The sequence below is a fragment of the Triplophysa rosa genome, unplaced genomic scaffold (assembly GCF_024868665.1).
Source record: "Triplophysa rosa unplaced genomic scaffold, Trosa_1v2 scaffold282_ERROPOS177968, whole genome shotgun sequence".
Lineage (NCBI taxonomy): Eukaryota > Metazoa > Chordata > Actinopteri > Cypriniformes > Nemacheilidae > Triplophysa > Triplophysa rosa.
The window spans coordinates 1-24,277 of record NW_026634294.1 but is presented as its reverse complement, the minus strand read 5'-3'; the positions used below and the strand labels follow the sequence as shown (position 1 = coordinate 24,277).

General features: G+C 38.5%; 1 long non-coding RNA gene across 1 annotated transcript; it reads right to left on the bottom strand.

Annotated features, from left to right (window-relative positions):
• Positions 1–21,497: 21,497 nt before the first annotated feature.
• On the bottom strand, positions 21,498–23,729 carry LOC130550290 (uncharacterized). The gene is made up of 3 exons (XR_008962384.1): positions 23,178–23,729; positions 22,315–22,483; positions 21,498–22,230 (listed from the first exon to the last, which is right to left on the bottom strand). It is a non-coding gene; the product is annotated as an uncharacterized LOC130550290 (long non-coding RNA).
• Positions 23,730–24,277: the final 548 nt, after the last annotated feature.

Here is a 24,277-nt window from a genome sequence, read left to right as displayed (position 1 = left end):
TGAAAACCTCATTGTATCGTCTGTCAGTGCAATTGCTTTGGAACCTGATGTTCCGAATATGGTAAGAGGCGTTACGTTTCCATGAAATGCTTGCAGTATTCGACCAATCACTACGCATTGGTGAACTGGCCAATCACAGAACACCTCGCTTTTCAGAGCCATGAGCTTTGTAAAAAATCAGCGTTTCAGAGAGGCGGAGCAAAGAGGAGATACAAACGGTATGTGGAAAATACAACGTTTTTTAAACTTTAAATGGTGTAGACACATTGCGTTACATCTAAAACAAACCATAATATTCGTTTAAGCCGTGCAATATGACTCCTTTAAATCAAATCTAGTATATTGATTTGATAGGTTATTGGCTGGCTGGCTGGCTATATGTTTTTGAAAATTGAATATTTTTTTTTTCTTTATGAGTTTTTTTGTTGTGTTCGAGTTATATTTTGTAGTAAATTTTCAGTTTTATTGTTATTAGAGTACCAGCAGTAATGAAGAATTGATTCTGTTCTGTCTTTCAGATAAAGCAGAAAATGAATTACCGTGGGATAAAGGAGGACATAAGATTGACATGGAAACTGCAGCCAGGTGGAAATGTTTTTGCTCCAAAACATAATTGTGAAGAGAACCTCGAGCAGAAAGACTGTGCAGACCTTAATTTTTAAATATACCAGCTACCAATAGATAAAACCGTTACTATGTCATTTGGGAATTTGTGTCAGTAATAAAATTAGCCTGATCGAGACTGCTGCAAAATAGTGTGAATTTACGTTACTCGGAGACTGTTTCCAAAACCACATGTCACCAGAGAATCAAACTCCACAAACACCATCTTTACTTAATACAAACCACTTTGACTTCTATCATGCGTCTAAAAAAGTTATTATTGACAATTAACAGGTTTAGAGGTTTATTTTAAGATGGGGGTTTTAAATATACCCCCAGTTTCCCCCCTGACAGAATATTTTAGATGACTCCCTATTGAACAAATTAACAAGTAAATGAGATAACGAAGTGAGGATTGAGTTATTAATGTGCATGCACAAAATAAATGGATATCTATCAAAAATCAAATCAGAAAGAAAGCTGTTTTCACATGTTTGCATGCATATAAATTAACCGGCTATGCAGAGAACAGTGTTTACATGGAAATTTGAGACTTGTTCTTGTGACGTCACCATCGATAGTGAGTCTAGTAATTAAAAATGCCGCGAAAAATCGTTCAGAAGCAGCTGTATATTTATATCTCTTCTCATGTCAGCAGTACCTGCATAAATGCAACACTAGTTTTTCATTTTGCCATTTTTATCAACTGCATGATTCGAGAGCAGACTTTTATGTGTTATTTTACTGTTACTTCTGTTTGAGATTTACTATTACGGCGTCAGACATGAGCACATAAACAAAACTGAGAGAAAACCGGTAAAGGCGTTTACATGCAACGCAAAAGCGAAGTAAATAAAAAAAATAGGCATTGTAATTTTTTATTTCACTGGAACTTTAAAGTCACCATGAAACAAAAGTTTCAGAAGAACAGCTTGAATATAAAGTAGGGCAGAACTTCGCCCTCTCCTAATTGATTGGATTGTTGTAAGTAGGCCTGATACACCACCAGTACACTGAAAACGTGGAGTCAAATTTACTTGAAAAAAAGTCAAGTTTAAGATGAAAACTTGACTTCTTTAAAAAAATCCTTTGATATAGCAATTGCACTTTCCTTTATTAGTCAAAGAAAACTTGACGTTAAAACTTATGAGTCAAACAGCCCAACTAAATGAAAAACTAGCTACGTTTACATGGACCAATGTAATCTGATTAAAAGTCCAATCCGAATGAAAACGCTCCATATAAACACGTCAATCAGATTAAAAATGCCCAAACCGATTGAAATTTCAGTCGGATTGTAAGGGGTGGTTTATGCCGTTTGTAATCTGCTTGATAGGACATGTAAACACTTGATCAGATTAAAAACCGATGCGTGTCATCTCTAAATGAACATATTATGTTTTTATGCATTTAAAATGTCATAACTGTTTCCCTGGAGTGAGTTTTTAACCGCAATTTCTCAGTTCCTTTTTAAAACATGATACATTTGCAGATGTACAAACATACTGTAGGCTAAAATATCTAATCATAAAATTCCATTTATATTCGTAGTACCGAATATTTCTTTTATTTTTCGTTTACTTGTGCTTTGTAAGGATTTACTGGTTTTACCATGGTACGTCGCTGTAACGACCTTGCTTCATTGATGTGTAGACATTATTTTGCGTTTATGAATTGTACATTATTATGCTGGTGTCTGTGACATAAAATAAACACATCTGTGCTTTCAACATTGTTTGAGGAGCCGTTTGTGAATATTATAATGATACCTGCGTCCACCGCGCCCGTCTCTGTTTACCGTTAATGCCGATATATGAGTCCGCATATCATCACTTAAGTTCGGTATTGGCTGTTGTTAAACATTTATTTTAATTATTGTTTGCCTGCAGACGCTCTTGTGCAGGGGTCGGGAATGTTTTTTAAACCAAAGAGCCATTTTTCCAGTTTTGGTTAATTTATTTTTGAAAAAGAGCCATTGCAAAAATTATAACATCTTTCAATGTCTTCAATACTAATAGCTTGATTTATGTCCACAGTCTCACTTATGGTCCCTGTGGGGATCAATTGTTCTTTGCCTTCGATAAGAGAACATGTGCACAGACAAGGCAAAAACAGTGAAACAAATGAAACAGTGCATACATCTGGGCCTATTAAAAATGATTTCCATGACTTATAAACAATTTACAGGTTTACATTAGGCCTCCATTCAATTAAACTTCATTATATCTAACATATAACAATTTTAAAAAGTGCACGTTCATAGTACTGATAATCACAAAATACTGCATATGTGTCTTCTGACTTTGCATTGCGATGTTCGACTTGAAATGCTGCATGATCGGTACCACGTTTCGAAAGCACATGGAGCTCTGCTCTCGCGGCACTTTGATGACATACCCAGATAGCAAATTATTGCGGCCCAAATCCACCCACACCACCTCATCTGGCCCACATACCGCGTGATGGCCCTTGGGTGGCCCGCTCCTGTTTGCCAGATTTAGGCCGCAGGCATGCCAATGCTATGCCACATGTAAAAAAAACTAAACAAATAAAGCAGAGCTGACCCAAATTTAAACAACAACTCGCTTTCAACTCTGTTTTCTTCCAATTTTTGCTTAAGTTCTCATTTGCACTGCCATAACAAATGTACTTTAACAGCACACAGCTTCGAAGTAATGGTCAAGGCTCCCAACTCAAGGAAACACTGATCACCATCATGGTAATATTCTTAAAACGTAAAATATATATTTAAATGTATTCAAACACACAAAAAAAACTCTAATGAATGTTCTTATAACAAACATTTATTAGCTGGGTTGTGTTTCATGTTGTAGTTGTTGTGTTTCTTTGGGTAAATTTATTTTTTTCAGTTTTTGTTGCTCTTTTCTGCAGTGATTGTGTTTGTTATCAGCAGATGTTCATCACTAATGACTCAATCATCACTATAATAATAATGAAACTCAATACAAATTCTGTCAAACAAGAGCACAGAAAGGTGTTGGTTTTAGGATAAATCTGGGACAGAATTGAAATGAAATGTTGTTTATATTTGGGTCAGCTCTGCTTTATTTGTTTTGTTTTTTGACATGTGGCATAGCTTTGGTATGCCTGCGGCCCAAATCTGGCAAACGGGAGCGGACCACCCAAGGGCCGTCATTCCATGCGATATGTGGGCCAGATGAGGTGGTATGGGGAGTAGGGTGTGGGCCGGATTTGGGCCGCAACAATTTTCTGGTTTGGTTGCTATCTGGGATATTAAATTATCAAATCTGCGGAGAAAGTCAAGAAACGTCTAGCATCACTTTACACAAATGTCTCAATAGATGAATATACTGATTCTGCTGAAAGTGCCTGTCACATCGAACTTCCTGAGTGTGTTGAACAGGTTGCAGAGTGTGTTGAACAAGTTGCAGAGTGTGGTGAACAAGTTGCAGAGTGTGGTGATCAAGTTGAAAATGAACATCACAGAGACATCTCTCCACTTACTGAGACAGACATTGGAATGGTTTCTATGTTTCCCCATGATTATATGCATCTTGTTTGCCTTGGAGTCACAAGGAAGCTCTTAGAGCAGTGGGCAGGCAGCAGTGGCTGACTTAGATGCCGTCTACCATCCGATAAAGTAACATCTTTCAGAAGTCTTTCAGAAGTCACATGCCCACTGAATTTGCTAGAAAGCCGAGATCTGTTGCAGAGAGACATAGATGCACTCAAAAAAAAATGACTCATTGGTTTAACATGAATCAATCATGAACATTGGTTCCACATGTTTGAGTCATGTTTTCTCAACATGAAATTAACATGTAGCAAGAACATGAGTGAAGCATGTAAACTCAACATGAAATGAACATGCAGAGAGAACATGACTGAATCAAGTAAACCCAACAAGATACTCTTCTGCACAACTCCTAAAACAGACGTCACAAAAACTCTTTAAAATGCCAACACAACAGAATAATCTGTGTTTAATGAAAGCATATCGTCGCTGTCGGGCGGAAACCTCGTATGTCCAAATTTGGTCAATTTCATATTTTTTCACAAATCGATGCTATTGGTCAGTCCCCATGTGGGTCTGTTATTTTTACAAATTATTAACCAATCTAAAGTGTTGAAAATAGCTTGAGAGCAAATCTCTTGACTCCATTGGACACTTCAACTGTCTGAGAAGTCTCGTAACTCCACCTCTTCTTCACTCCGCGGGAGCTTCTCGGCATTACGTCTCCTGATTGAAAGTTTTTTAGACAATAACGAGTGAAAATAGTTAGGTTAGATACATTTGAGTAGGTCTGTTTTGTTAAACATCGATAGCTGTAATGCTTCGGTGCAGAAGGAAGCCCGTGAGCCACGAAGGTAAGTTTGCGAGCAGATTCGGCTAATTTCCGCCTATTAGACAGCCTAGTCAGCTCATCGTTTTTTGTATTACATCACTTATAGTTCTTAAACCTTTAAAATAGAGTTTAGGAAGATGTATGTAACCACAGTCGTTAGCTTTGGTTAACGATTGAAGCCTTTTCTCTTGTCAAGAGGCTCAACGCGACCGCCGACTTTATTTGCGTGCAGATTAATTTCCGCCTATATTAGACAGCCTGTTTAACGTTTTATTTTGGTATTGCATCACTCATAGCTCTAACGTTTAAAATAGAGTTTAGGAAGATGTATGTAACCACAATCATTAGCTTTCATTAGCTCTTAAAGCCTCGTCTCTTGTCAAAAGGCTCAACGCGACCGCAGACTTTGATGAACACTGCTGGCAGCAGCGACGTCTGTGTCCGTACCATTCTTATCAATGACAGCGTAATCTCGTATCTCCCTGCTCCCAAGTCATAAACCTTGTATCTCCGATTAAACATGGTTTTGGGGAAATGTTGTGTTAATGTTGGTACACAACAGTATATGATAGCAATATAAGGTATCAGAATCAGAATCAGAAAGAGCTTTATTGCCAAGTATGTTTGCACATACAAGGAATTTGTTTTGGTGACAGGAGCTCCAGAACACAGAAACAGCAACAACAGTACACAGAGACCATAACACAATAGAATACAGTACACAATGATTTAAATAAGGGCCTATGGGTATAAAAAATTAAGAAATACAATACAATAAACATAAGATAAAGATATAGAGAGTTAATACCAACTTTAACGATACAATGTTTACAGTTTTTGTCCATTGCTTGAACACTTTTTGCAACACTTCGGCTCATTGTGTCAAAACTTTACACACAAGACACAACACTGGGAAGTAAACCATTCACATCTATGTCGAATTGAAACTCTGCTATCAAAACCTAACAATTCTTTGTCAAAATCTCACTCTGATGGCAAAATGATACACACTTGCATCATATGAATACACTTTCAGATTAGCAGCAACACACTAGTGTACTTTATATAAAACACTGCAGTCTTTAATGTTCACTGTTTTTATTCAGTTCATCAGTTATCATTCTGTGAAGCTCAATGCAACACTTACAGTTTTTGTTATGTTTCTTCTCCAACAAAGTTTTTCACAACAACCAAAAATGAAAGTACCGAAAGGTTACAAATGACATCACCTCAATACTGTACATCACAGTACTACACTTTACAGTACAGTACAGTAAATGCAGTAACGCAAAAATAAAACCAAAAATACACTACTGTAAATGAAAAACAGGCCAATTGTGTGTGGGTGGGATTATGGATCCTGCCGTCTGTTTGGGTCTGGCCACGGGATCTCATCAACATCACAAGCGATATTTTCTCCTGCTAAGCAACGGGGAAAATATCGCCTTGTGTGCCGAATCCATCCATGGATTGACCTTACCTCAATGTCTCCGCATGCCTCTTCCATTGCCTGTAGAAGAGGCGTGCGGGCATGTGGTTGGCGGTCATATACGTGCCATCTCCAAGCGGAAAAAATAGGGTTTAGAAATGGTCAGAATAGAATACAGTCTGGAGTAGAGAGTTGAGGACATACCTGTTTTCCAGTCTGAATGTCCTTATGATGGATGCAACTGTGAACCGGCTTAGATGTGGGTGGACTCTCTGCCCAGCTTCCCTCATTGTCAGGCCATGATTTGTCACATGATCCACCAAAGTTGCTCTAATATCATCTGAAATACTGTTCCGTGCATAGCCTCTTCGACCACGTCCTACTCCTCTCTCTCTTTGTCTTCCTCTACCTCTTGCTCTCCCTGCCTCCATGCTTGCAAAGTTCTCAAAATGGCTCAACTGAGGCCTATTTATGGCTGGCTGATTGGTGTTCAGTTTTGTAAGTAAGATTTTTCAGGTGTGTGTCTAAGTGTTTTCAATCACCCAATGTGTTTTGTATTTTGAATAGATGTGTTTTCCCAATGGTACCCATGAGATTTCATTTATGAACGAAGTGGCTTATGTGTGAAATAGTGTGTAGTGTGCAGAAGCAAGTGTGTTGCAGAATTGCAACTAAAGTGCAAAGCAGCGCTTTTGTTTAAGGTATGGTTACACTGTGTTTAAGGTATAGTAACAAAAGCTTCAAGTTTTGTTACTTTGGTCTAAGCATGTGTCTATAGTGTTCAAGCAATGGGCAAAAACTGTAATAACTCAAAAAATATGCAGTTTTTTAATTTCCTGAAAATTAATGGTTTTGGAGATGCAAGGATTCTGCCCGACAGCGACGATATGTAAAGCATAAAGAAAGTGAACTGTCACAACAGGCACAGTTAGAGTTGCTTGGCTTTTTGGTGTGTTATAAAAAAAGAAGCAGCATTAAATTTATAGTAAGTGATTTGTGATTAACTGCAATGGTTTGGTCACCAAAATGCAACATTTCTGGGCAAAATAAGCAAAGTTTTATCAACACTTTTGAACATCAACACTCATCACACAAACCACAACAAGGGTGACAACCATCAAACTAATTCAGATAAACAGATCAATTGCAATGTATGCTGGGAGTCATGACTGAGTTTTGTACTATGATGTTACCCAGCATGCATTGCAGCATGAAGCTTTTCTTTGTTGATTGTCACTATTGTTGAGATTCATTGATTCAGTAGTTTAACTTTTTTTGTTAATTTCTAATATAAAAGTCATAACTCTGTTGAAATTACATATATCACGTATAATACCATATTAAAGACACACAGAACTACTTTACCAACGTCACAGTGATCACAACACAACATATGAATCACTTATGAATCATATGAATCACTGGTTAAGTACAGGATTTTACCTGTACTTAACCAAAAAAAAAGTGTTTTAACATCTGGCATGCACAGGACCTGATGATGAGGATGATGTGTTAACCCGCCCACGGGTCCTGTGCATGTTAAGGGTTAAGTATTTTGTATTGAAACATGCCCAGCTCAGCCTGGAACTATAATACTGTACGTCTCTGGGATTGTTGGAATGCTGAGGAAGCACTGGAGGGTGGAGTTCATATAACATGTGTTCCTGATGTTTGGAAAACTGTCAGCGAAACAAAAAGTGCTCAGTCATTGATACCCACAGTCTAACACTACTTGTTTAATGGAAACCGTATCTAATCATTATAAAATGCTGTAATTCTGTGCTATCAAAGTATATTTGTTATGGTAATGAAAATAAGAATAAGGAATAACTGACCACCATGATGGAGACTTGCGTTAGCTGGTTTTGAACTTACTTTGCTAAATTAAAACAACAAATAATGTTTAGTCATGGCAACTTACAGAGAGAAATTCTCGTTAGACAAATTGTAAAATAAGTTGAAATGACTTGTAAAACTAATTTGACTCGTAATTTTAAGGCAGCTTTTGAACTCAAGTTGAAACTGGTTATATTTTTTACAGTGTAGTTGAGTTTCTTAGAACAGGTAACGTTGACTGGTTGCTCCTGTCCATCATAATCATTCTCTTGTTGATGCTTTGGGGGTTCAGTACGAAAAGAACATGGCATATGTTAAATATCATACATGACATTTACAAGGTTGCAGAAAAGTCTCAAATCAACTGTATTATTCTCCTTCGAGGATATCTCTATTCTTCTGTGCAGCTGGCAGATAAACCTCATCACTGTAGTCCGAGGTTTCGGTGCCCAAGATCATGACTGCACTTCCCAATACGGTGGGTGGCTTCGGTGGAGCGGGTCAGTCTTATAGGATAGTTTTGACTGACTTCTCGACATCTTTGCCTTTTTTGGTTTTCTGAGTCTTGGTGGCAGAAGATTCAGAAACCTTTTGTGTCTCACTGGATGAAGCTGTTGATTCCATCTGAGTCTTACTAGTTGAAGGCTCATAACCGTCATCCTCAGGAGATACTTTTGAGAAGGAAGAAGCCCAGGGAAAGAAGCAACAGAAGACCTTTTTCAAAGCGTGTCGCACCCTTCTTCTTCTTCTTCTTTCCCATCTTGAACTGACCGTCTTGATTACTGTTAGCAGCTTCCATTGACTTATTCTGAAATAACCAAACACTTTTCATTTCTCATCTCAGGCAGTCGGAGAGTGGGGTTCTCAGCGTGAAAAAAATGAAACAGAAGTCAAACAAAAACATCAACCTTTATTTCAGGATGTCTCCTGTCAAATGAAATGATAAGAATGCCTTAATAACAAAGGGCTAAAAAAAGTGGTTTTGTGGCTCAACTTGCCTCAGCTGGTGTCATATTTTCATATATATATATATTTTTATTGTAATGTAATTGAACATTAGTTTAAATGTCTGAGCTCTTGAATATATTGTTCTCAGTGGTCCATGGTGACAGAAAGAATACAAATCTGAATCATTTACACAATCACATACCTTACTAATAACATCATCTGTTAGACACATAGTTTACTTAAAGTGTAATCTTGACCCAACTCATGCTCATTTTGCATCTCTTCAACAATCGTCTGTATTGTTGAAGCTGGAAGTAGAAGCTGCCCATGCAATTTCGGGTACAGTAAACATGCATTACTAAGAAAGGGCTCATTAAAAAAATATGTGGCAATTCAATGCTGTCATTTGTTGTTGCATCATTTGAGCTCTGGGGGACATCTTCACATATAAATGTCACTTGCCAGCCAGCAAAGACACATGGGGCTCAGATGGGTTTGTCCGCGGGTTCCATCCATGTAGGCCCCACATGGGTTAGCCCAGATGAAATGAACACTGCTTAGTGTGCATACTACAGGCTGCTCAATGTGACACTGAATGTAAATGAGATAATGAAGTGATAACAAGCAGAATCACTGATGGACACAGAAACAACAAGAACAGAAAGAAATAAAACACAACAACTACAACTGACTTCAGTCACAAACATCATTAACATCTTATTTATATTATTGAGAATAAACGGGTTTTTTTTCTGTTCATGTTTTACTGAAAATAACTGGTTTGATGTCACCATTATGGTGATTAGTGTTTGTTTTAGTTGCGCAGTTTAACTCTTGATTTTTTAATGTGCTTTAGCTCATGTTGTTATGGCATGAAAGTCATGAGAATCAAAATAGTATACAGTCACTCTCACATAAAACTCTTCCAAAAGTTTAGTAAATTCAAAACAACATAATAATTATGAACTCGGCACAAAACAGCCAAAAACATCCAGGTCATGTTCTCTCGTGAGTTTCGTGCCATAAATATGAGCTACAGCAGTCAGAGAGAAACTAACATTAAAAAAGCAAGAGTCAAACTGCCTAACTAAACAAACACTGATCACCAATGGTATTTTTTGTTGTCATTCATAAATTATATACAGACTTACTGCATGTTAGTCAAAACACAATGAGCAAATCAGATGAGAGGCATCACAGTACTGGCATTACAGTGTAGTACTGTGAGCAAGGATGGGTTAAGTAAAACTAACAGCAGCAACAGTTTTTTTTTGAGTGTACAGTGGATGTACTAGGCAGGTAATTGCAGCTGCAGTGTCAGGAATGATCTTGAAAAAGTATAACTTCAAGAAAAGAATTCAGGAGACCCTAACAATTTCTCGAAAACAACAAAAGCACAGTGAGTCCTCCATCCTCACTCACAAAGTGAAGTACATATCCCTATGCTACAAACTGTACAACAAAGTTGTGCCCTTCTTGACAAGGGATGAAAATCGTCACCTAACTGCTGGGAAATCTCAAACTATAACGAGAAGGAAGATTAAGAAACAGAAAAGGTTCCTGAACGACACTATGAGAAACTTGCATAGCTTCTTGAGAGCCCTAACTGCAACATATCATACTCTTTGTTCTGCCATATGCGGCCCTTCTGGGTGGTCCACCCATCCGTTGCAGACAGAGAGACCTGCCTTTGCAAGGTACATGAAAATCTCTCCTTTCTTATAGAGAAGCTATATTCTCTCCGACTTGTTAGGAGCACTGACTTGGAGGAAATGGCGGAGTCAATATCCTGTGACTCAAACTCGAAGGAATGCATGTACAATGAATGTCCCAACTGCAAAGACAAAGACTTTCCAGTTGCAACTGACGGGGATATGCAAGCAAGTGTTTTTAAAGTGTGTCACCTGTTGACTCTGGCAAGAGGCTCTCTTTTTCTTGTTCCTTCCATTTTTCCTCTTTCACGGACAGTTTTACTGTCACTTTTTTTTCCGTCTCTGTTGAAACGTACGGGACGATCTGGAGAAGGTTCCGGTTGAATTTTTGAAGTCTTCCCATCTCTTAACATAAAACGGCAATTTGCTTACGACCGCGAACTAAAGAAGACCACGAAAGACCATGAATGCTTAATTCATGTACATTTTTCAGAAAACTATGCCTGTAAGTACCACTCTGAAATTCAAACTCTACATTTTGCATCAAACCAGCAGCAGGCAATACTTCACACTGGAGTTTAGCATATTGGAGGAGTGGAGCAGCATGTGTGCTATGGCACAATCAGTTCATCAAAAGAGAAAAGCCCCGCAGCAATATGGACCCATCTAGACCCAATTCTGAACCTGGTCAAGGCGACCTATCCTAATGTGACTGTAGTGCATATTTTTAGTGATGGACCATGCACACATTACAGACAGAAAGGCAATTTCTTTATGTTTTGTACAAAGCTGCAGGAGTATGGGTTCAAATCACGCACCTTGAGGCATCTCACGGCAAGGGTACTCCAGATGGAGTTGGAGGCCTCTTCAAAAGGACCGCAGACAAACTTGTCAGCCATGGGGTGGACATACCAAACGCTGAGCTCTTCTTCAAGAAACTGGTGGATGCACACACCTCCGTAAAACTGTTCTATGTAAGTGAGGATGATGTAGATGATGTAGAGTACCCGCCGTAGCACTAGAGGGCGTGCTAAGTCAGGAGCCGGGTGTGTGTGTGTGTGTATTGGATGTAGAAGAAGAGAAATAAAGTTGTGTTGTAACGGTACAGTGCTGTCTGCGTGTGGTGTCTCATATATCTACAGATTCAGGAGAGATCAGAATCTGTTACAGATGAAGCCACAAAGAACATTCCAGCTGGTCTCCCAGTGGTGCCATCAACCATGTGCATTTATCAGCTGGTCACAGTCACCAGGGGACAAATCAGTTACCGTGATGTGAGCTGCCTTGCTCAACAAGACAGACCTTGGAATGTCAATGTTACAACACCAAAACCTTTACCTTCCTGGTCCAGGCAACAGCACCCACACAAGAGGGGAATGGTCAAAATGAGACAGAAATTCCATGGCAAAACTTGGATATCATCGGCCAGTGGTGTGCTCTGAAATACGACAATGACATTTATCCTGGAATCATACAAGGGGCGAGTGAAACTCATGTTGAGGTCAAATGTATGCATCGAATTGGAGTCAACCGATTTTTCTGGCCAGTACGGGATGATGTCCTATTGTATTTGCATGAGGATGTACTCAGAATGATTCCCCCTCCAACTTCTGTGACCTCCCGTCATGCAGAGATTGACAAAGTCATATGGTCCAAAATCTCAGAACTGTGAACCGTCTGAAAGCAAAAGAAACAGGAAAGAACTAAAGAACCTGGAAGATTAAATATAATATGTTTTGTTTCGTGTGAGTTAACTGAGACATGTACAATAACTTGGAAGGACAGACGGCAGGAAGGAAGAAGTGAAGGAATGACGAAGGAAGGAATGAAAGGAGGAAGGAAGGGTGGAAGGACAGAAAGATCTGAGAAAGATGAGAGGCTTTTACCATTGTTTCACTACTTGTTCAATAATTTGAGATAAAGGGAGAACGGGAGGGTTAAAGGAAAGATGGGAGGATGGAAGGAAAGAAGGAAGAATGGAAGGAGAGGAGCAAGAATTGAAGGAAGAAGGGGAAAATGACAAAGGGAAAAATGAGAGGAGGAAGAACAGATCAAAGGAAGAATGGACAGATGGGAGGGGAATGTTTAAAAAATGTTCAATCAATTTATATTAAACTCACTTGCATCTGACAGATTGTAGATTTGATATCAAAATAAAGTTTTTATCATAAAGCAAGGTTTCTCTCTTCTTTTCCTAATGCTTCCCGTCAACTGTGTTACTTTGTTGTCAACTGTGTTACATGGGATTTTTGTGCCATAATTTGTTTAAATATTGGCTGATCTGTAATAAAAATGATGGGGGACATTTTTAGAGAGCAAGGTCTGACATAATAATGTTGAATAACTCTAAATTCAACGTAATGTGGATTAATGCAGAAAAAAAATCATTCTTGATGATACTGTCCCACAGAATATCAATTATCCAGCTCAAAATTCATATTTTCAAAGCAGTTAGACAAACAACCACAAACACACTGAAGAATAGACTAAAGAACTTGCAAACAAATGTTTTATCAAATGCTTAGTATTTCATTCATGTCTTCTATGACACAACTTTCGTCTGTAACACAGTTGACAAAATAATGAATCAGATGTTTATTTTGATTTAAATGCCAATTAATGAATTTTGCACATTCCAGTGATATATTACGGAAACAAGTAGAAAATTTAGCAAAAAAACACACTGATTTATTCACTTATAGCTTGATATGAAATGTACCCCTAATTATAGAATGACTCTTACAATTCAGTATCACAAGTAAACAAACACACCATACTTTACACGCTAAAGCAATAAACGTACAACAGTAACCACCTACAGAAAGGTGCAAGAAAACAAAGAAAACTATTCCACTTATTCCACACTTCGTTAACTTTACCTGCCTGATTTTAACACAAAAAGGAGTGCAAGCGCATTAGTACATTAGTGCTCAGCTGTGCGTATATTTATATCTCCGGATGAAAACAGTTCCGTCTTAATTAGTTCCGCTAAACGATAATCCCGTTAAGACATATCATTCACTTCTCTTTAGTATTGTGAGTTTGTTTTCATTCGTTGTATGTGTTTTAATGAATCTGTACTCTGGAAGCTGTCATCAAAATTCCTTGTGTTTGTGTGTGTGTGTGCGTGCGTGCGTGCGTGCGTGCTTGCGTGCGTGCGTGTAAGCATACTTGACAATAAAATGTTCATTCACACTATTTATGTTTCCTGTGTTGTCTGATATTGCTGATTCTAAGAGCTCTGTTTAAAATGCATTCGTATTTCCTTTGCGTTTATGGTTCTAATGTAAATGTTTCATTTGTGTATTACAAGTCTAATCGTTACCACAAATAACCACTAGATGGCACAAGCGTATAAAGATTCGATTGACGTTCTTCTTTGTCACCGTTGTTAAGAGCTCCTCCTCTAAAGGAAGTTGCGAAGTTGGTGAGCTGGGCTGTCGTAACCGCTAGGTCAGTGCACGTCTACACATGAATGAATATTCACAATGAAACGAAGGCGCGCATCACCGCATTAATAGTCATAAGAAGGATTACAAGCTGTTACGACAGCCAGTGTCAACATGACAACACACCTTCGTTTTATTTGAATTATTCATGATGTTGTGACCCAAACACTACGTTAAGCTTACAGTGAGTTTACCTCATAAGCCACGGACATTGACGCAAGGTAAACGCACACGGAAGAAGCAAAACCTGCCACCGAGAAATACAAGAAGAGAAACCGCAGAAGAAGAGAATGAGAAATAGTTTCNGTTGGGAAAATGGCTTGGGCAACAGACGTCAGTCAGGCTTGCACAGACAGAGTGGCCAGCGAGGTGTGCCAGAAACCTGATGATGCGTCGAGAGTTGAAAACACTGTGGCTCCTGCCAGTTTCGTAGAAATGTCTTCCAAAGTCGGCAGCATGAATTTTTCTCTTTTTACAGCTTTGTTGAGATGTTTAAGATCTACATAAATTCTTACTTTTCCGTTTTTCTTTACTACAGGGACCATCGGGGCACACCAATCAGTGGGCTGTGTCACCTCTCGTATAATCTGCATTGTTTGCATCCGCTGTAGTTCCTCGTCAACTTTCTTCATCAATGGAAAAGGTACCCTGCGGGGAGTTGTCAGAATGTATGGCTGTGCGTCCAGTTTCAGCTCAATCTTTACTTGCACGCAACTCAGACAGCCAATTTCCCCAAACACATCCTCTTGAATGTAATCCGCTCTGGCCACCAGTCCCATGGCACAAGCTGCACTTCTACTTAATAGATTGTTAGCATAACGTCCATCCACAACGTAAATCCAGAATTGATGACACGCAGTTTTTCTCGCAGTCTCTGCATAGAATTGTCCCAGCGTTTTGACATAACCACCCGGACTGTTTAGCTTTATACCAGTCTTCATCAGCGACGGCTGTTGTGGGAGACTCTCATATGTGTCATTGGACATAATCATAATATCCGCTCCTGTGTCTATTTTAAAAGTCACTGCTTTTCCACATACAGGAAGACTCACTAACCAGTCTGATTCTGATTCTCTTTTCTCGATACTGTCCAAAAAATATGTCTCATTTTATTCCTCTGCTCCTTCTTGAACATGCACTGCTCTAACAGCTTTGCTAAAACACGCTGTAGCAAAATGTCCTAGTTTGTTGCATTTGCGACACTGTTTATTGTAAGCGGGACATTCACGTGGTCTGTGATGCTTATTACAACGTGAACACATCTTTTCTTCTTTGTCTCTATGTCCTATCTGTGTCTTTGTGTTTCTTTTCTTACCGGTACTGTAGTTTTTTGTTGTGAGCGACCTCTGGTACAATTCCGTCACTTCTGCGGACGTCGTTTCTGCAGAATTTTGAGTTTTAACAAGTTCCGCTTGTCTTGCTATCTGCACTGCCTTTCCCAGGGTCAGATCACTTTCCATCTGTAGCCTTTGTGACACTCCACGATCATTTATTCCGATCACCAATCTGTCTCGGATCTGTTCATCCTTCTGTGTTCCAAACTCACAATTTTCTGACAATTCGTACAAACCTCTCACGAAAGCGTCAACCGTTTCACCCATCTGTTGTGAACGTTGATGAAAACATGCACGCTCATGTATGACATTCCTTAGTGGCACAAAATGTCCATTAAACTTTTCCACTACCTCTTCGTATCTTCCCGAGTCCTCCGGATTCCCGAAACGAAATGATGCGAATATAGTCTCTGCCTCTTTCCCCATAGCATACATCAGTGAATTTACTTGGACCTCTTCGTCCTCTTTATCCAGCTTTGTAGCAATCCTAAATCGCTTGAAACGCTGTATCCACATGGGCCATGTGGCGGGCTGACTAAAGTCAAACTTCTCCAGAGCTTGAAACATCGACATCTTCTGGTACTTGAGTTAGCGAGTACGACACACTTCTGACACCATGTCATATAACTTCACACCGTTATATGTAAATAATAACTTTATTTGAACACAGCCTGAGTTAGGCTCACATGTCACATACTCTCGGCTACCGGCACACCTCACACACAACCTCCGTATGTGACGTAACATGCTCTTACGCCAAGCAGTATGGGTAATGTAGTGAACTCCACATCATCACAGTGTTCCATTAAAAAGTAAATTAACTGAAGTAGTTTTTGTGAATTATATGTGGAAAAAACACACCTATGTGAAATATATTGTCCTCATAACCACCTTCATGTAAAAGCTGGGGCAATTCAATTGCATCGATTTCATCTGCGATAAAAACCACTAACGCAATCTTTTCCATTGCTGACATTTCCTGTCGACTCAAAAGTGCAATTTGGGAAGTGTCCATCTTGCCTAGTGTCTGTTTTCACTCCTCCCCTTACTGCAGGCGCCTACTCTTGTCTTCTTTTCAGACGAGCATCTCAAACAAGCCTAATCTCTTGATGACTAGGGAGTTTAAAACTTTGCAGGTATGCCTACTCTCAGAAAATGGTAATAATGAACAACAGCAAGTGTAGTAACAATAAATCATTGGGTTTGTAAAATACTGCATTTTCGGACAAAATTTGAAATAAGTGGCGCCCCCAATGGCCGAACGAGGAACATTTGGTATGGTTCGACTTGGCATAACTCAAAGAATCAAACGAGACCACTCTTATGATTTTATATGAAAGATTTCAGAAGTTATTCAATCAAAAACAGCATTTGTTTATATCTTATGACCAGTAGGCGGCGCTGTGCTGAAACTTGATGTGACACCTCAGGTCTAGACCTTGATGACATGACATATACCAAGTTTCATATTGATTCATGAAAGTTTGGCTAAGAGACAGCCTTATTTGTTGATGTGCTATACGAGAACGGATTAGCCAATCAAAAATATTCTCAAAACTTTTTCTCAGCACTGTCTCTAGATGCTATGCACCAAATTTGGTGTAAATCTGACAAATGGTCTAGGACAAGTTTGAAAAAATATGTTTCTCAAAAAATTCAAAATGGCTGGAATTTTTGTGACGTAATATGACATCCTGGGGTACTTTCGAATCGGTGTCATCCAAGGGTTGACGAACCTACCAGAAGGGGGGAGTACTGTCACAGTCCCATCAGTTCCCCTTGGTCTGCGTAGTACCACATGATGTCAAACACACATTATGACAAGCCAGGTGGGCTTAATATGTACGTCTTTCATGCTATTTGATTATAAATATGTGTCATTATAATGTGTTTAAACCCAATCCTTTTTATAATCCCCATAAATTTGCAACAAATTTGTGTTTCAAAATAGGGTTTCAGATTTTAGCTCTCTGTGATGTCACAGGGGGAAAAGTCCATCCACGACAGGTGACAAGACACTTTACATCAGCATAGATCCCAGCCTCATATGCTCGCTGAAGCAGATAGAGACATGGGGCTTGTCTGAGATGAGCAAAATCTGCACAGAACTGAATTTTGGAATATGTCTGAGTGTGTCCTGCCTTGCTCTAATGTCATACTGACATTTGGCAAAATCTTCACCCAAGAGTGAGACTGGTTTGCCGGATTCTGCAGTGGGGCGAGATTGCTCTCCCACAACTGTGCTGTTCAAAAGCTGAGAAGGCTGAGAATGTCAGCTGATAATGTTATTTCCAATTAAAAAAGAATCTAAATTCTTTTTTGAAGTGCATTAACTAGTTATGTTTAACATTGCATTGTTTAATTGCATTTATTTTTTCTGCGATAAAGAACACAATATCTGCCATTGCTGACATTTTTATCTCCTATGAGTACAAGCTATGGTATTTATAATGTTAAATGACAGCTCACACATTTGCACATGTGGTGGCACTTCCACCAGGGGGTACTAGGGGGTAACTATATAGCAGGGGTCACCAACTAGCGGACTCCGGTCCGAGTGCGTACTTCAAAGCCTTTTGACGTAATAAATAAATGAATGCCTAACATTATTTTCTAATGCAATCAAATTTATACCAGGCACATCAAGGTCCGCTCAGTAGCAGTTTGGGTCCTACGGCGCCATGGACAGTTAACATGTACATTTTCATGACCACTAAAATATTTTGTGATTTGTGCTCTTAATGTGCCTGTAGGCTAATTAATCATGTGCATGTTAAAACACAGGACATATTTTAAACCAAATAAATATATTTATTTATTACTGTAATAGAATTTGCAAACATGAACTTTGCACCAAATTATTATTGGAAAATAGTAATAATAACAGATTGACAGGACAGAAAAACAACATAACAAAACAAATTCTCCCTATCCCAGTACTACTTCTCTAACTTTAAAAAAATCAAAGTGCACAAAATTATTACTGAAGAACAAAGATTTTAAAACTTCTTTTCCGTTTTTGTTCAGTGTTATATTTAGACACACTAATAGAACAAATTAACATGTCTCCCTTTCATTACACTTTTTTTAAGTGAATTTATGAACAAAGTGCACACAATTGTTTGAAAAACAAAGTAAATTAAGTGCTTAAATAGTAAAGTACTTTAACTCTCAATCTTTGGCTTTTTACCCCCAAAACCCTACTGCCATACATCGCAGTGTTTTATTCACGGCAGTGAAATAACGCCACACGATGCTCATCTTCTTTCTCCTCTGCTCAAAGATGCGCCACTGCCGTACGATGAATGGGGAGGAATGACAGCCTATGCGCGGGTGCAGTAGATAAGGCAACCTCGAAAAATTTGATTTTTTGCGCAATTTAAGCTTAGCAAACCAAAGTTATGGAACATGTTTAACTATTGATCGGACATATGCTGTTTAGTTCTGCTTTTTGCCAGCAATTCTTGAAATATCTACCTTCCCCCATTCAAGTATATAGGCCTGTGGACTTACATGTGTGACGTAAATAGCTGCCCAGAGGCGTTGCAAACATGGCCGCCGAGTGGCACGACTTCCGTAAATGGACTTTGCTCTGCATGCGCTTGGCGCTGCTGACTGAGTCATGTGATAGCGCAGGGAGGAGCAACGTGTGCAAAACTAGGTGTATGGGGAAAAGGTTTTCTATATTATACAATTATTAGCTACATTAATAAATTAATAAAATCAGTAGTAAAAACACATTAGTATCGATATTTTTATGTTAGGATCGATCCTTTTCGATACAACCTCTGTATCAATAGTATCGATACTTCAGGATCAATCCGCCCATCCCCAGAGAAGAGAGCCGAGACAGACTCGTGTACAGCGCGCAGACAGATGTAACTGTCAATATATTAGCTCAAAGCCCAGTAGGAGCGATCTACACGGGTCCTTCCTCATTCACTTACCGCCCAACAACGAGCGTATGAATGTTCACTAAGAACCGTGGATCTTAGGAAAACATAGCAAGCCCTTTACTGATGGGAAAATAGTAAAAGAGTGCATGGAGTCAGCGTGCGAAACACTTTTAGAAGGAAAATTGTCATGGTCCCACCATCTTGTTTATGAAATTCTAGTCGTGTGGCGGGATCGGGGCAGAGTCCTTAGGTTTTATGTGAGAAAACCATGAGTTGTTTGTTTTTACTTCTCATGTGTTTTCTCGTGTCTTGTCATTGGCCCCGCTCCTCTCGTTTCCTTGTTATCTTTCCCTGAGTGTTTGATTACCCACACCTGCCCTGTGTCATTATCCCTCGTTTCTCTCCCTATATATACCCTCATGTTTCTTTGTCTTGTTGCTCGTGTATTGCGTGTTTTTTGTACTGTGGTTGTGAGCGTTTGATGTACCCTGTACCTTGTTCTAATTCTCGTGTTGTTTGCTGTGTGCCTGTTCAATTGCCTTGTCCGTGAAATGTGAGTGTTGTGTTTTAGCCTTAGTCACCCTGCCGTGTTTTTTGTGTAAGACGTTGTGTCGTGCCTTCACTGTAAAAAAAATTCCGTAAAATTTACGGTGAAAAACTGGCAGCTGTGGTAGCCAGAAATCCACCGTAAAAAATACAGAGAAAATGTTATTTGGTTTACGGAACACAAAAAGTGGACTGTGAAATTAACGGTAAAAACTGGTACACTGTAAAAAAAATATTCCGTAAATTTTACGGTAAAAAACCGGCAGCTGTGGTTGCCAGAACTTTACCGTCAAAAGTACGGTTGCAACGTTATTGGTTTTACGGGATTGCACCCACTGTACCGTATATTTTACAGTTGATAATTTTCTTTTTTACAGTTCATAACTGTCTAATTTACTTGTTTATGCTGTTATAAAAACAGTTTATACCTGTCAAATTCCAGGGTTTACATTGTATTAATTACGGTTCATAACCATCTTTTTTACAGTTCAACGCTGTCTAATTTAAATGTTTACATTGTATTAATTACGGTTCATAACCATGTTTTTACAGTTCAGCACTGTCTAATTTAAAGGTTTATGTTGTAATAATTACAGTTAAACCCTATAATTATTTGCTAAACATTCAGATTTAACCTTTAAGAAACTATTAAAATTACTATTAAACTAATTGATAAATATCTTACATTTGCAAACCTAAATCAAATCATCAAAACCCATCAAAATCTATAAAATACAAAGACATCAGTGAGGTCCCAAGTATTTTTAATAAAGACTGGCAGGCATTTAAGACAAAATATTAGTGCATTTTTCTGTTCTCGTGTTTCAACTGGTATACGTTCAGTCCAGTCTACATTTAAAGGGATACTTCACCCAAAAACGAAAATTCTGTCATCATTTACTCACTCTCGTCATGTCAAACCTGTACTGTATATATTTCTTTGTTCTGCTAAAAACAAAGGAATATACTTGTAAGAATGTCATTTACCAAACAGATCTCATCCCCCATTGACTCCCATAGTATTTTTTTTCCCTACTACGGCAGTAAATGAGGGATAAGATCTGTTTGGTTACTGACATTCTTATAAATAGCTTCCTTTTTGTTTAACCGAACAAAAAATGTATACAGGTTTGGAAGAACCTGAGGGTGAGGAAATGACAGAATTTTCACTTTGGGGAGAACTATCCCTTTAAAGTGATACTTCATGCTTAAAATCAAAATTTCCCCATGTTTTACTTACCCTCAAGGCATCCTAAGTGAATGTGACTTTCTTCTTGAAGAATAATGCAATCAAAGTAATAATACCACATATTCTTTGACTTCCAAGCGGCAGAATGTGAGTGAATGGGGGGGATTTTTTGAAGCTCCAAAAAGTGCATCCATCGATGAAAGAAGAACGGCTCCGTGGTCTTAACAAAGGTCTTCTGAAGCGAATCGATGCGTTTGTTTAAGAGAAATATGCATATTGACAACGCAATTAAGGATAATGTCTAACATCCTCTGCAGGCGAAAGAGAGGCTTGTTTTTCCGTTAAATGATGGCGACGAAAGCTCCCGCCCAGAAGAGGCGGTGTTTATATTGGCGAAAACGAAAAATGCTGTGTTCGTCACAGGAACTTACTTAGGGTGAAGACTCTGCGTCATTTGCCGGAGAAACAAGCCTCTCGCTCGCCTGCAGCGGATGTTGGACATTATCCTTTATAGCGTTGTCAATATGTATATTTCTCTTAAACAAACGCATGGATTCGCTTCAGAAGACCTTTGTTAAGACCACGGAGCCGTGTCGAGCCGCTCTTTGATCAATGGATGCACTTTTTGGAGATTTAAAAAATTGCCCCCCATTCACTCCCATTCTACTGCTTGGAAGTAAAAGGATACGTGGTATTATTACTCTGACTCCATTATTCCTCAAGAAGAAAGTTACATTCACTTAGGATGCCTTGAGGGTAAGTAAAACATGGGGAAAATTTGATTCAAGCCTGAAATAACCCTTTAAGAGATTAAAACTTGGAAACAGTCTGTAGGCCACCTTTACAAAGTCTCTCACCCCGAGTATAAACTTGGAAACAGTCTGCAGACCACCTTTACAAAGTCTCTCGCCATTCATGATCAGAAAGGTCAGCGATTAGGGTGAAGACTGGGAGTAGCTTTTTGTTTTTCTTTTCCACCTCCTTTATTCCCTTTCTCCGGATTGATGATGAAAAAAACACCTTGAAAAGAAAAAAAAAACATTTATAAGTCTGTAAATTAAGCTACACCGTAATGAATCTCCCCTCCTAAGTCTCTTTACATACCTTTGCAGGAATTCAAGCACTGACGCCAGTTCAGTAGGGTAGTTAATTTTGGAGCAGTAATAACTGCAGAACATTAGGCAAACAGCAGAGATGAAAGAAGTGATGTCATCATTCACAATCTTGCGGTCCACAGCTAGCATGAATCGGACAGCAGCATAGCAGGAGGGTCCTGTAGATACATTTCAATGCAATATACATAAATTTATGAACGTAAGATTATTGTGTATTTACATATACAGTATGGCAAGAATATTATACAAATTGCAGTTTATTTAGTACTGCCCTGAAATAACCATTTCACAAAATAGATTTTAGAAATAATAGAAATAAACCAGTTCTAAAGATTAGATTTGTGTAAACCGAGTTATTAATCTGTGTTGTGGAATATATGTAAAAACATATATTATGTGGAACAGTTTGTTCTGTGCAGAACTAATTAAAAATTGCAATTTGTATGATTTGTATCTTATTTCTTAAATTGATAGTTCACCAAAAATTAAAATTGTCTCAGCATTTACCCTGTATGACTTTCTTCTGCAGAACACAATTTTGAAGAATGTTGTTAACTGGCCCCCATTGACTTGTGTTGGTTTCGTGTCCATACAATAGAAATGAATGGGTGCCACTGCTGTTCGGTTACCAGCATTTTTTTTAAATATCTTCTTTTGTGTTCTAGTTTAAAATGATAAGAGGGTGAGTAAATGATGACAGAATTTTCATTTGTGGGTGAACTATCACTTTAATCCCTATCATTTTGCATACTCTGCAAGGGGCATGTAAACTTATAAACTCAACTTTATAGTTAAACATTTAATCATTAAAGCTTTAGGGTTCTACTGTATATTAACAAAACGTTCACTTACCACACACACAATAATGCAAGGCGTCACAGGCAGGTTTTCTAACTCCACATCCTTTGCCAGGCTTGTCTCTTCTACATAATGGAGGAGCTCCTCTTTCTCATCAAAACAGGAGAGAGGTAGAAGAATCATGCCTTTCACATCCTCTGAGCAACCATTTCTGTACTCTCAAAACTTCTAGTTTTGTGACAGCAAGGGCATGTGGAGTAGCAACACGTGAATCTATTTTGTTTACGGTAAAAATGCACACTTGAACACGCACCGTGGTTTAAGGTGAAGTTTGTTATGTAAAACATGCTACCTAAGGATTTGCACTGATATCACACAGAACTGACAGCTAAACATTTAAACTACGTGAATAAATACACACTCTACTACGGTTTCAAACACATAAATTATATTTCACAAACTGGGCAGGACATCTAGAGCTTGCGAGTTTTACTACATCCGCTGCCAGACATGTTTAAACAGTGTAGCCTACATGCTAACTTACTCGTATTTAAAACGATGCACTGCTTGATTCTATTTAGCAAAAGTACTTAACAAACATATATTTTACAGATATTTCCACGGATCAAGAGCTCTCACGCTTTAGGACTTGCAAGTCTGCCTACATGCGCTGGCTAGTTAAATATGTTTATGCCCCGTGAAAACAGTGTACATTCTACTCGTGTTTAAAATCACACACTGCTAAAACCGTTAAATCCAACTTACCAATATGCCCAATGCCATACATATATATATATATATATATATATATAATGTTCCACTGATTTGTAGTTCAGCTCCGACAGTGCTTCATCAGAATCGTCACTGTTGAAACGCGGGAACGCAAACTTTACGTTACTGTGTGCTCCGCGCCAATGAGTATTCAACCAATCACATCCTTTGTTCACGAAGCCAAGGCGCAACGTATATCTTGATTGGATGATGCTTAACGGTTATGTTTTAAATGCTTGTTGAGTTGATTGCTTTACCATAAAATACATTCTTGAGTTCAGAGACAAAAAATTTGTTTCACACAATCTAAAAATGTAAAAGCACTGCTAATTACATAAAAACAATATTTAAATTATCAAAAGTGACAAATGTCAAGGTGAAAT